Source organism: Mycena indigotica, assembly GCF_014461135.1.
Source record: "Mycena indigotica strain 171206Taipei chromosome Unknown Mind.scaff0008, whole genome shotgun sequence".
In the NCBI taxonomy this organism is placed as follows: Eukaryota; Fungi; Basidiomycota; class Agaricomycetes; order Agaricales; family Mycenaceae; genus Mycena; species Mycena indigotica.
Genome location: NW_023503007.1, coordinates 380,029 through 394,244, shown reverse-complemented (window position 1 = coordinate 394,244; position 14,216 = coordinate 380,029).

Here is a 14,216-nt window from a genome sequence, read left to right as displayed (position 1 = left end):
TGGTTGGGAAGGTTACTGGGGGGACACACAGGCCATGAAATATCTACTAGAATGTCTCTTGTCCTGCTGAAGTCCTGGATTTATTATAGTTCACTATGTCTACTAACTTCCTTGCCTGTGAAGTTAGTAGACATCTTTGATCACTTGGGATAAGAAAACAGATAGGGGGAACAAGGATGGCTTTTGAGGCCATGGGAGGTATACTGGGATGCCTTTTGTCCTGCTGAAGTTCTGCACTTATAACAATATAGTTGATCATGCCTACTAACTTCCCTAGCACAGAAGTTAATAGACATCTGTCATCACTTTGGTTCAGGAACCAGCCAAAGGGTCCAAGTGTGACATGTGAGGCTATGGAAGGTTTCCTTGGACGATTTGTATCCTGGAGAAGTCCTAGATTCATAATAGTATTGTTAAGCATGTCTACTAACTTCTATGCCTGCGAAGTTAGTAGACATCTTTGATCACTTTGGTTGAGAAAGCATCTAAAGGGCACAAATCTACTAGTAGTATGTGAGGCCAGGGAGGGTCTACTGGGATGTCTCTTATACTTTCAAGTCAAGAGTTCATGATAGTATATTTAACCATATCTACTAACTTCCCTGACCAGAAGTTAGTAGACATCTTTCACTGTTGGTTGAGAAAGCAACAGGTTGAAAGACATGTGGCATGATAGGCTATAGAAGGTCTACTGACATGTTTTTTCTACCATTGAAGTCCTGAATTGATGATAGTTTAGTTAACCATGTCTACTAACTTCCCAGCACAGAAGTTAGTAGACATATTTCACACTGGTTAAAAAAGTAGTAGGTAGAGAGTCATATGGCATAACAGGCTATGGAAGGTCTACTGCCATGTTTTTTTATATTACCAAAGTCCTAGATTAATGTAATTTAGTTAGCATGTCTACTAACTTCCCTGCAAAGAAGTTAGTAGACATTTTTCACACTGGTTAAAAAAGTGGTAGGTGAAGAGTCATATGGTGTAATGGGCTCTAGAATGTCAACTGACACGTTTTCCATATTACTAACGTCCTAGATTAATGTAATTTAGATAACCATGTCTACTAACTTCCCTGCACAGAAGTTAGTAGACATCTTTCACTACTCTAATTAGAACAGCAGTCTGGCTGACTTTGACACAATATATGTATCAACTCATATCATACAAAGTCTACCAGGCACCTTGCACATTCTTCAAGAGGTCAATCAAAGACATATATAGCCCATGTCAGGAAAGTTAGTAGACATCTTCAAACTATAATATCTCTCTATGATCTTCTGTGATAGCGAGTATCTCAAAGCACATCAGTAGCTTGAGGGTGGTAAATAGTATGTGTCCTCAATGGCATATAGGCTATCAATGCTCAGTAACAGATATCTGATGATCTACTCCCCCCCCCCCCTCCCCCTCCTGTTCTCTCCCCTGCGCTCTCACCCCTCTCCTCCCCTCCTTCCTTATGACCTATTGCAGTACTGGCTATGATGAGCTCAAATTAGACACTCATGTTGGCTATAATTGATCATTTGGCACTCAACACTTGTACTATCTACTCTGTTAGTGTAGGTCAGACTGGGCTCCCAGAGGCTAGCTACATATAAGATTTAGGTGAGTATTATGAGGGAGCATATTTTTGTACTATTTAGAGCACTACTTAACTGAAAGGACTCAATATTGTGCCAGAATGGCAGTTAGTAGAGAGCATGAGTTAGAGAAGATAATGACTGAGACAGTAGAAATTCAGCCCTCAGTTGCCATTCAGGCTATATCTATATGCATAAATGTCTTAAGAGAGCATGTTATACATATAAGATAGGGTCCATCATATACACAAATAGCAAATATGTCTATTAACTTCTTACCTAAAAGTTAGTAGACTCTAATTTATTAGACCCATTCTACTATATAGACTGAGCATATAAGTACTGTATATGCATGTAGTAACATATGAAAGACATTTCCTGTGATTTATAGGCCCAAATTGAGAGGGATGATAGATATACATGCTAATTTCTGGCAGAAGTTAGTAGACATGTAGCATAAAATTGGGTTTCAAGGCAATGTATCTGAAGTAAATTAGATGAGAGAAGTGTTTCTGAGCACCTACTAGGATCCCAAACAATAAATAGTTGTTGTCCTGAAATGTGTCTGAATATCAGGTCGAAGGCAGGTTCGTCCTTAAGTGCAATTGAGCCTGGTCTCAATTGCAAAAATGACATGTCAAAAATTTGAGATATTGACCAAAACTTTATTGCAGACTGTTAGATATACTGGAAATGAACATATTCGGCGCTCAGGTCAGCCTCCCAACTGTCATGGATCTTTCACAATATCATAATCTATGTTATCTAACCCAAATATGATGGATGCACCAAGCTATCAACACTTTATATTGTATGGAAATACCTATAGATTCGGTGTCAGGGAGTATGTAGCTTCCAGAAACTTTAGAGATTTCTGTCCCAGCATATCAGGAACAGCAGATATGGTAGCCCCTGTTGCACAGGTATTTGCCTTGCACTCTATATAATTGAGATATCAGACATAGATTGGAATCATTAAGGGAGCTGCCCTGAGTCCATAGACCCCGCACCCATCAGGATCTGCCAAGAACTGAGCTCAAAATAAATTTGCCATCAGAATCTGTCTGTCAGCACCAGGAAAGATGAAAATATCATAGGGAAGGTTAAAGAGGTGAAGGGTATTGATGGTCTAGTATCATATACAGGGTCATATCTTCAGGATGATTGCTTCAGGAGGCACATCCATGTACTTTACACTGAGATCCATTAGTATCATTTACCTGTGATGGGACCCACAAACTACTGATGGACTGTTTACTCACATCCCATCCATGGAAACTTGTTGTAAACTTATAGGAATATATAGAATGAAGTCCTACAGCATATGGTCTGTTCATTTGGACTATAGGCAAGCTTAGAGATGGCTCTTTGATGGTAGAGCAGCAATATTTTCTATATTTCAATGCTTTAGAACAAGAGAGATGTCGAAGACAACAGGTACAATTGAAGCAATTGACAGAGTAGTTCTGCCAAGACTTCATTTATGCTTGCAAACCCAATCCTTCTTCCCTTATAACATATTGATTGATAGTCTCCTAATATTTAACCACTTATGCAAGCTGATAAGTCAAGGAGATATATATCAAACCACAGTACTGAACAGTAGGGTCCTCTTATGAGTCATTCATCATAATTAATTGAATACTCCTAAAGTTATAGCATAGTTATATATGATCTCTAAGTATTTGGCTACATATATCCCTAAGAGGTCTCAGGGGAACATCTATAAATACATTGCTAGATGAGATATTTCATCACATACTTCATTCATTTGAATTGATGCAGCGGTTTCTGAGTTATAGTGTGTTCAATTCTTGTCTACTAACTTCAGAGCATTAGGTATACATGATTGTTATGTTAGATTAAAGACCTGTGACATGCATTTAGACTATTGAGTAGCTAATAAAATGGCCTCCCAAGTCATTCAACTTGGTCAGGTAATTGGTAATGAACCTATAGCAGTAGTAACCATGCATTCTGCAAGGCCCTGGAGTAAGTTTACTGGCCTAGTTTACTGCCAGCTATAGGATGCATGCAAAACATGCTAGTAGATATTCCATAGCCTAACATGTCACATATTTTTGCCCCAGATGCCCCTTGACTAGAGTAGTGGATTAGGACCACTAACTTCTATGCATTAGTAGATATGGCATGTAGGGCTTTAGCTGCATAAAAGACCTACCAGTAGACTTCCCATGGCCTGTATATCCTCCTAGCTACCTTCTCAACCAACACAGGGAAGATATCTACGAATCTCCTCTCTAGGGGAGTTAGTAGACATCCTGGATCGCAAGGGGGGGGGCCTTACAAACTGAAGGTGTCCACTAACTTCCAACAATGTAACTATTATAACTTTATAGCATGGAAGAGATCCTAGTGAGCTTTCCATTGCCAGACATGACATGACACATGTTCTCCCCTCAGCCCAGCTGCTTTATCAACTAAAGGGGTGGAAGATATCCACCAACTCCCTGTCCACTAACTTCTGTGCCAGAGAAGTTAGTGGACATGGTCAACTACACTATCACAAATACAGGACTTCAGCGGGATAAAAGGCATTCTAGTAGACCTCCTATGGCCTTGCATGACACATGTCTCCCCCCTGCCTGCTTTTTCAACTAAAGTGGTGAAAGATGTCTACTAACTTCCCTGACACAGAAGTTAGTAGACATGCTTAGCTATATTATTATGTGGACTTCAGTGGTATAAGGGATATGCTGCCAGTAGACCTTCCATAAGTTATCATGTCACATGCCTCTCCACCTGCTGCTTTCTCAACCAAAGTGGTGGAAGATGTCTACTAACTTCTGTACAGGGAAGTTAGTGGACATGGTCAACTAAACTATCATCAATTTGGGACTTCAGTAGCATAAACAAAATGCCAATGGACCTTCTATAGCCTGTCATGTCATATATCCCTCCACTAGCTGTGTTCTCAACCAAAGTGGCTGAAGATGTCTACTAACTTCACAGGCACAGAAGTTAGTAGACATGCTCAACTATATTATAATGAATTTAAGATGTCTTCAGGATAAAAGTGTTCCAAGTAGACCCTCTATGGCCACATATCTCACACCTGTGCCTTTTCAGCTGCTTCCTCAACCAAAGTTATAAAATATGTCTACTAACTTCTGTGCACAGAAGTTAGTGGACATAGTCAACTAAACTATCATTAATCCAGGACTTTAGTGCCATAAAGAATATACCAGTAGACCTTCTATAGCCTATAGTGGCTCTACCAGTGATTTCCTCAACCAAAGTGGTGGAAGATATCTACTGACTTCCATACCAAGGAGGTCAGTGCATATTCAATATAGATTGTAAGCCCCCCCTCTTGCCAACTATATCTCATATCCTCTACTGACAGTCCCAACACCTTCTATAGAGACTTACATATATGTTCAAGGACCTACATGTGCATACTGTACATAGTTAGCCTTACTAACATAACTTGAAGTTAGTGGACAGGATAAGTTATTAGAGAGAATCCTTACAGCTGGGATCATTATTACCTACCTATGACCTCCCCTGACACTGGTATTGACACCCAAATTGCTTTACATACTCATACCATACTAAAATCCTCCAAATATCCCTTATAAAAGATGTCTACTAACTTCAGACTCATCCATCACTAGATCAAAAGGCTTATATCTCCTTAACTACTCAAGCTATTGATAAACGGTTTGTACATTTGGTATCAGCAAAGCATTCTGCACAACTTTCGTTTTTTTGATGCGCCATCAGATCGGGACGGTGGGCGGGACCATGGGCGACCCCAAGATCAACAGCCATCAGCAACTTTGATGGCAGTGATGGGATGAGGGCGGGGGAGGGCGGGCAGAGGGCGGGACTTGACAGCAGACAGCGATGATGACCTTCGCTGTCATCGTGTCATCCGGTGATCATCCATTGATGCTCCGGCCAGCCCACTCCCCAGCCCGCTCCCCCCAGCCGGCCTCCCCCCTTCCCCCCAAAGACCTCCCGTCTACTAACATCCTGTCCACTAACATCCAGAAGCAAGTTTAAGGAAACACAGCGGATTTGAATTATCCCCTCTAGTTAGAGCTTCACCCCCCCCCCCCCTGAGGCTCTAACTAGAGGGGATAAGTGGGCAGGATAGGTGTTCGTGCAAGACTCGCCAGCCCAAGCGTGCTTGGCGCTGTCCTGGACAGGCGCAATTCGGCGCAAATGAGATCCAGTAATTCTCGTACTTGGAGGGCGGCGTGCATCGAGGTCAGGGAAGAAGGATCGATCAAAGTCTCACGGGCATTGGACCCTGAAAATGCATGCAACGGGCAATACTATAAACCGTGACGACCGCCAGCGGCATGTCTACTTATGGGTAGGATTGGAGAGAATAATAATAGCAATGCCAATGAGGACAATCATAAGAAAAGCTGCCCAGAAAAGCGATGGCCGTCGTCGACAACGCGGACGGCTGCAAAAGCTCGAGAGTCGATAGAAGGCAAGAAGACGCAAAAACTGAGTTTGACTGAGCGTCTGTGAACGTAAACGGAGATCACATACCCTCGCAAGCCCAAACATTAATAGGCACCATGGCCCTGAAAAGCCATTTTCGATACTTGTGCTAACCGCTCCCTACGCATGTCTTGATCAGAAAAGTATAAAAAGAGCAATTGGAAGCGCTCACGCTCTTGAGACAGCTCCTGGCAAGCACCATAGTAATGTTCAGTTACACCCGGTTTGCGGTCAGAGACTGAATGAGCTTGAGCACATGCAAAGATCGGGAGAGAAACACGCACTGGTGGATGAAAGACCGCCGGAAGGCTGACTCCTGAGTTCGGACATGATACCAGTGCAGACCAGTGCATTGTGTCTTGGCTCGGAGTCGGATGTGGCACAAGCAATGACGTTCTCAGAGGGCAGAGGCCGGGAAGGTAACCTGCCGGAAGTTAGGTGTAAAACTCAAATTTGAAGTCGACACGGACCATCGCTAAAGGTTATCTTTACATAGTACCCAAGGCCAGGATAACGGTAAAGAAGATGGCTCCGCTTGAGGGGGTGTCCGTGTCTGTCTGACGAGCATTAGCACCTGCCGCACGAAAAAACTGACAACTCACCCGAATCCAGCCCCGTTCACTCTATCGCCTCCCCAAGCCTTCTATTAAGCCGGGATGAGACGACCTGAGCCGTACTACAGCAAGGTATGTTTGGCGAAAACGTTGCGCGAGATGGTTTAAAGAAACCTCTTGCTAGTAAGAAGTCAGAAACAGAACGAGCACCGAGAAACTGAGAACTCAGCCACGCCTTCTAATCCTTCTCTGTCTCGGCCGCGAATCATTTGGTTGCGGTTGTGGCAGGCCGTCCGGGCGGAAATGCATGAGGATGAGGGGGGGAGGTCTTTGATGGTCGTGGTCGAAGAAAGAGCAAGCGGCGAGTGTGACATGCGTCTTCGTCAAAACATTTGCTAGATAGTTACTATACACAAGAGGTGGTGCTACCTGCTACAAGATTGAGTCAAGAAAGTACAATGCTACACCAAGAAATAACGGACAAGAACGCGGGCGCACTAGAAGAACTCGACCTCCTTTTCCTTCCACTCCTCGCCCAGATGGTAGTCGACCACCCAGAAGCCTGCCGCCGTTGCCTTGGGAAGCGCGGTCTGCACTGCCTCCGCATAGGTCGCGAGGATCTGGGCATGCACGGGGTCCTCGACACCCCTTGTGTACTTTACTGTCCGCTTGGAGTTGGCTTCCTGGACGACGGCGGTGTAGAAGCGCGGAACACAACAGCTGGTGCGGGCGTGGCCGGGCGAGGAGAGGAACGCGGGCGAGGAGCGTGTCGATCGTGGTCGACGCGTAATCGGGGTATGGCAGCTTGCCCTGCACGTGACTGGGAGGCGCGAATTCGACGGACATGTCGGCGCGAAGACAGATCCGCGACAGCAACGGCGCGTTTTCATCGGCGAGCAGGGCCGATAGGATGTCCGTTACTTCCGACGGCGGACACAGCGCCCGGCCCGCGACTCGGGTTCTCGAAGGCAATTTGGAGATATCGCAGCTGGCGCAAAATCGGGATGCGGAAGTCGGAGAGTGCGAAAAGTTTTTCGTCCGCTTTTCGGTATCGATCAGCCCTGACCAGCGGGGGTAAAAGCTAAGACATACCGGGAATTTTAATGGACAGATACTCCAAAGTCCCGCTGACAGCCACACATAAATCGTACACCCGGGACTGTATGGGCTCCAAATCGGGGTTCCAGCTCGTGGAGTCGAAGCCTGATGCAGTAAAGACCAGAACACGCAGTGCTTGGGTGTAGGGAAGGATAAATTTGTACATTGTGGGGTTGCTGATGTCGAAGACACCCAGTTTGAGGCGGTCCACGGCTCGGGATGTTGCCGCAACGGGCGATGTCTCTTCTTCTTCTTCAATTGTGAGCCAAAGCAGCGAAAGGGTCGGCAACACGGTCATGAGTGGCCCGAGGAACGAGCGCGGAACACGCTTAAAGCCGCAAAGCTCGAGCTGCTGCAATGTTGTCCGTGCAACTCCGTCCTGTACAAAGCCAGCTATTGTCGTCATGAGCGGGCTATCGGTCCAGGCCTGCGACTGATCGGAAGCCGTGGTCGATATGCTTGCGCTTCTGACATTGGGAAGCTGCTTCAGCTGCGACGCGCTTCGTCGTCCCATAATTGGATCAAGAAGAGGTCCAAAGAGGTAACATAGCCCGCCAGGTGCGGGGACGCGTCCAAATTGGCGATGACGACGTCGACAGAGCGATTAAACGAGCCGCTGTAGTTGTCCACTCGGAGATGGCGCCAGAGCCGGCGCTGCGACGGTCCACGAAAGATTGCCGCGGCCGTGCTGCATGCTTGCAGCGTTTTCGTGTCGGAGATAGAGCTGAGGATGTGCTCTATGAGCTCGGGAGCAAGAGGCTCGGACATGAGTGTAATCGCAAAAATGCTTTGACGTTGATCGAGTGCACGTGCTTTATGATCTACAGACACGGCTTGTCACCGCCCAAAACCATCCCCAAGCTTCTCGCCTGCGGCCTGCCCCGAGTAATGAGTCCCCCTATTCCGAGTCAACACTTCGCCCATCCAACACCGACTGTACCGCATTCAAGTTTCGCACAAGAGCAAGAAGCAAAACGAGAGCAATGACAAACAAGCGAGCGAGGACATTGGATGCTTCTGTGTGGATGCTGTCGCTCGCGCAAGCGGACAGAGTGTCATGAGAGAGAGTGAGTGTCTCTTACAGCCCCTTTTTGCGTTCTTTTCAATGAGATACATCTGCAGTCTCCTCCCTCCGTCGAACTCAGCCCACAGAGGACCACATCCCTGATAGCACATGAGGCATTCGCGAGCCCTGCAGTCTTTAAGAACCCGGCCTTGAGTTTCAAGGTCAAATGTCGAAGTTTCTACTCCTTTCTCCGTCTAACCCTTCCTCAGTCCCGCTCAGTTCTACGGAGGATTCTCCCAATCCTTGCATCGGTGGGAGCCATGTGGACACTTAGAAACGGGTGCTGGACAGAACTTGGACAGAACCAAGCGCCTCTTGGGCCCAGGGTGCGTGTCTACAATAGTTTTTCTTGGGCTTTTATTAACCGGAAACTTCACAGTGATTGTGTTCGTTACGAGCACATATCCTCCTTCCCTTAGACCCGGAATCGCCAAAACTTCCCGTGAAGCCTCGCCACTGCTGGCAAATTGTCATCGGGGAGATCCACGACTCTGCAGCTAGATGAATCTCAGCATGTTGTCACTGTGTCTGCCTGCTTCAGGCCTCGCCGCCTCGATACCATGCAAGACTTACATCGTCAACCACCTCGTTCCTATGGACTACCATCGTATGAACTTGCGACAAATAATGCTTTCAGCTACCGAGAAACATTGTAGACATTCACTGGCATCCGCGTTATCTTTCCATAATATGATACCTTTCCATTGATACATGGCTTTTGATCATTCATGTCGCTATCTTCCCCACTTCTCCGCATCTCCGCTGACTTTCTACTCTCAGATCCAGTAGAGTCCATCAACGCGCGAATTCACCATTTTAGCTCATCGTTATCGATTCAGAGCGCACGTGCATATCTTTTTGGACCCTGCAGGGTCGAATTGCCGTGAGATCTGATCCCATACGAGCAGCAACGCCTCCAAAACGCCTCTCCAACTTGACTCCGACGATGCATGTCGCCTTGCAGTTGCGCGAGCTCATTGACCTTATTTTTGCCGAGCTGCGCCTATCGAACACCCAGCCAGACAAACATGGGCTAGCGAGTCTTGCACGAACCTGCCGTATCTTCACAGACTCCGCACTGGACGCGCTTTGGTACACTCAATCCGACATCGTCAACATTGTCAACCTCTTCCCCGACGACCTCCTAGAGCACGTCGCCTGTGATGATGGCGGGTTCGATGTGGTTCACACCGGATTTGGTAAAATATCCCTTGAAGTAGAAACTGTGCTAGATTCTGGTAGAATCTAGAACCAAATCAACCTATGGAGATTTGCCCAAAATATATATTTTTGAAACTGAGAATGATTTTAGTCAAATATATACTAGTTTTAGGCAGTCTGAGATGAAAACTATCTATGGGACTGAAACTATGCCTGAAATGGTTGATATCTGTGCACATATATTTGGTCATGATATCACGCACATCAAATGTGGCGAAACTGACAGTGAAACAAAGGATTTCACTGACAGTTTCAGCACAGATGATACAAAGGAAATCAGCAGTGGAGAAATGCACATAGATTCTCTTTGTTTCTATTTACATTTCTCCACTGCTGAAACTGTAGATTTACAGTACAATGAAATCATTGTTGAAATCTCAAATTTATTCATGCCAGAAATTGTGATTAAAACTGTCAGTATATACATTGGAGAAATTGTAAGAGATATTGTATGTATATCAGTGACTTGAGGGTCAACCCTCAAGTTAACCCTCAAGTCAACCCCAAGGGTCTGATCTCCGGGTAGACCCTACAAGTTCAGTCTCCAGCTACATATTTAAATACATAATTAGCATGAATGGGATAACAACTTTGTAATGACTTTACACAAACTTTCTAATAAATGTTACCAGATTGTAGGGACCCTTAATACATGTTACTATTCAGTTTAGACCTATGCTTCAAGGTCAATGGTTGAGTCAGAAAATGCAAATTACTGACCCAACCCTGAGTTTTCAAAACAGTGGTAGGGTCATATCTTAATGAGTTCTTATCTGTTCCTAACATGTTATATATGAGCAGGAAGGTGTTCAATTGGCCTATAAACTGGTATTCAACATAAAGTTCATTGTATACAAAACCACAGACTTTATTACAAAATATATTTTGACTATTAGATTGTTAACCCAATTACTTGATGGTTTCTAGGCTGTTCATCAAAAGTTGGATATGGTCAGAAAGGTATTTCCAAATTCTACAAACTTGATTTCAACCCTGATATGGTTGATTACAAAACCATAGACTTTCACTACAAGTCAAGGTTTATTGAATTGACTTCAAAATCCAAAGTCAACCAAATGACTCCATATTGCATATAGTAGTAGAGCTTCATTGATTGAGTAAGTGTTCAGTTCAAACCTATTCAAAATTTATAATAGTTGACTCACAAAAGGTGAAATACTCCCAAAATATTAGCTTTGTTAGTTTAGGGCTAGCCTGGCTCAAATAGTATTAACACTATATTGTTGTGAATTTCCCCTTCCTGTTCACTGCTTACCACTTGTATGATAGAGCACAGGTACAGGTCTGGGTCTGTTTATGTTGGAACAGGACGGCTCGGGGGAACTCGCTCGGGACGGGCCACTCGAGGAGAAGCAGATGGCGGGAAGAGAACAGGTTTATTAGGAGACTATATGACGCTTATATACCTACACAGGGGCTACGGTCTGGGCAGTAACCGGCGAATAACGCGGTACGCTCCGCATTTCAACACTCCCACTGAGCGTGACGCGCTGTGAGCTCCTTGTATTCCATATGCATACTAAGCTCCCACTGGTGCGCTTCATTGACACGAACTATGAGTGCGTTAAAGCTCTCGCTCTCTGGGCTTGTCGACTGTGGTGCCACCTCCGACTTCATTGACACGAACTATGTTGCTCGGAATGGCATTCCAGTCCGCACCCTCGATCAGCCGATTCCGGTTTTCAATGTCGATGGCACCCCCAATGACGCTGGCTCCATCAAACAGATCGCGGACTTGGTCCTGCGCTACAAGGGCCATGCCGAACAAGTTCAACTGGCCGTCACCCATCTTGGCAAGCAAGACCTCATCCTGGGGTATTCCTGGTTGCGGAAACATAACCCAGAGATCAATTGGGAAACCAAGGAGGTCAAGATGACACGGTGCCCCCGCAATTGCTCGACCTGCTGTGAGGAAGAGCGCGTCGAACGGACCGAGCTGCGGCGACTCCAGTCGCTTCAGAAGCGTCTCCGCTCCGGCCCGTTCCCCTCGGTTTGCACTATGGACCTCTCTGGCCCTGAGGACGGAGACGATTCCGATTCCGGTCTCGATTCCGACCTGCCTGATCTGACGCCGGACTCGGACTCGGATGACGAAGATGACCAGCTCGAAGATGGTGACCGCATCTTCTACACCTCGTTCCGTCCCTCAGAGGAGATACGCGCAGGTAGCACCGTCTCACAGCGTCTGGCCGAAGCCTTCGCCAAGAACTCCGCCCCACCGCCCTCCGAGATCCCGGACTGGGCTAAGGAGTTCCAGGACGTCTTCAACAAGGAGTCCTTCGACACGCTACCGGAGCGGAGAGCCTGGGACCACGCCATTGAGCTTGTCCCCGACGCTAAGCCCACCAACTGCAAGGTGTACCCCATCTCGCCCCTCGAGCAACGCGAGCTCGACGCGTTCATCGAGGAAGGGCTTTCGACGGGCCGGATTCGCCCCTCCAAGTCTCCGATGGCGTCTCCGGTCTTCTTCGTCAAGAAGAAGGACGGAGGACTCCGCTTCGTCCAGGACTACCGTGCTCTCAACGCGATGACTGTCAAAAACCGGTACCCCCTTCCGCTGATCAACGACCTCATCAACCGGCTCAAAGGTGCTCGTTACTTCACCAAACTCGACGTCCGTTGGGGCTTCAACAACGTCCGGATCAAGGAAGGTGACGAGTGGAAAGCGGCTTTCCGGACTAACCGAGGCCTGTTCGAGCCCTTGGTGATGTATTTCGGCCTGACAAACTCTCCCGCGACATTCCAAACGATGATGAATGACATTTTCCAGGATCTCATCCTCTCCGGAGACGTCATGATCTACCTTGACGACATCCTGATCGCCCATTCCGACCTCCGGAAACACCGGCAGATTGTCCAGGAGGTCTTACGGCGACTCCGGGAGCACAAGTTGTACCTTCGAGCGGAGAAGTGCGACTTTGAAAAATCGTCAATCGAGTATCTCGGAGTCATCATCTCCCACAACCACGTCGAAATGGACCCCGTCAAGGTCGCAGGCGTCTCCGCTTGGCCGACTCCGGAAAACAAGAAGGACATTCAGCAGTTCCTTGGGTTCGCTAACTTCTACCGCAGGTTCATTCGGGACTTCTCAACCCTTGCGCGCCCTCTTTTCGTGCTCACCAAGAAGGACCAGCAATGGACTTGGGGCGACGCGGAGGCCTCCGCATTCCAAGCGATCAAGGACGCGGTCACCTCGGAACCGGTCCTGGCGATTCCGGACGATGCACGGCCTTTCCGACTCGAGGCGGACAGCTCTGATTATGCGACGGGGGCGGTTCTTTCACAATCCGCCCCGGACGGGAAGTGGCACCCTGTAGCATTCTATTCCAAAAGCTTAAATGATGTCCAGCGCAACTACGAAATCCACGACAAGGAGATGCTCGCGATCATCCGCGCACTCGAGGAGTATAGACACTTCCTCGAGGGCGCCGCGCACCCTGTCGAGATTTGGACTGACCATAAGAATTTGGAGTACTTCAGGAAGACGCAGCACCTCAACCGGAGACAGGCCCGGTGGTCTCTGTACCTCTCCCGGTTCGACTTCACGCTGCACCACAAGCCTGGCCGCGATATGGGTCGGCCTGACGCCCTCTCCCGGAGACCCGACCACGGAGTCGATTCCGACAACTCCGATGTCGTCCTTCTGCGGCCTGAACTCTTCCACGTCCCGCGCACTCGAGGGCGTTTCCGTTTCCGGTCCCGGCTCTGAACTCCTCCGCGACATCCGTGATGCCCTCTCCGGTGAGCCTGACCTGGAGGAGCCCGTCGCACTAGCGGCCCGGCAACTTCTTAAGGTTCAAGGTCAAGCTCGAGGCCCCCGCTCCTCACGTTCTGACGAGTGGGCCGTCTCCGGCGGTCTTCTCCATTTCCGAGGAAAGATCGTCGTACCAAAGGACAAGGACCTCCGGAGACGCATCATCGAGCTCTGCCATGACACCCGAGTCGCCGGACACGCAGGTCGTTTCAAGACCCTGGAGTTGGTCTCCCGGAACTACTGGTGGCCTCAGATGTCTCGCCATATCGGCCGGTATGTTGCGACCTGTGACTTGTGCTGTCGCACCAAGGCACTCCGGAGACTGCCCCACGGAGAACTGCACCCCACGGAAACGCCCCGGACGCTGGCATACCGTCTCCGTCGACTTCATCGTAGAGCTTCCCGAAGCCCATGGGTACGACGCGATCATGGTCGTC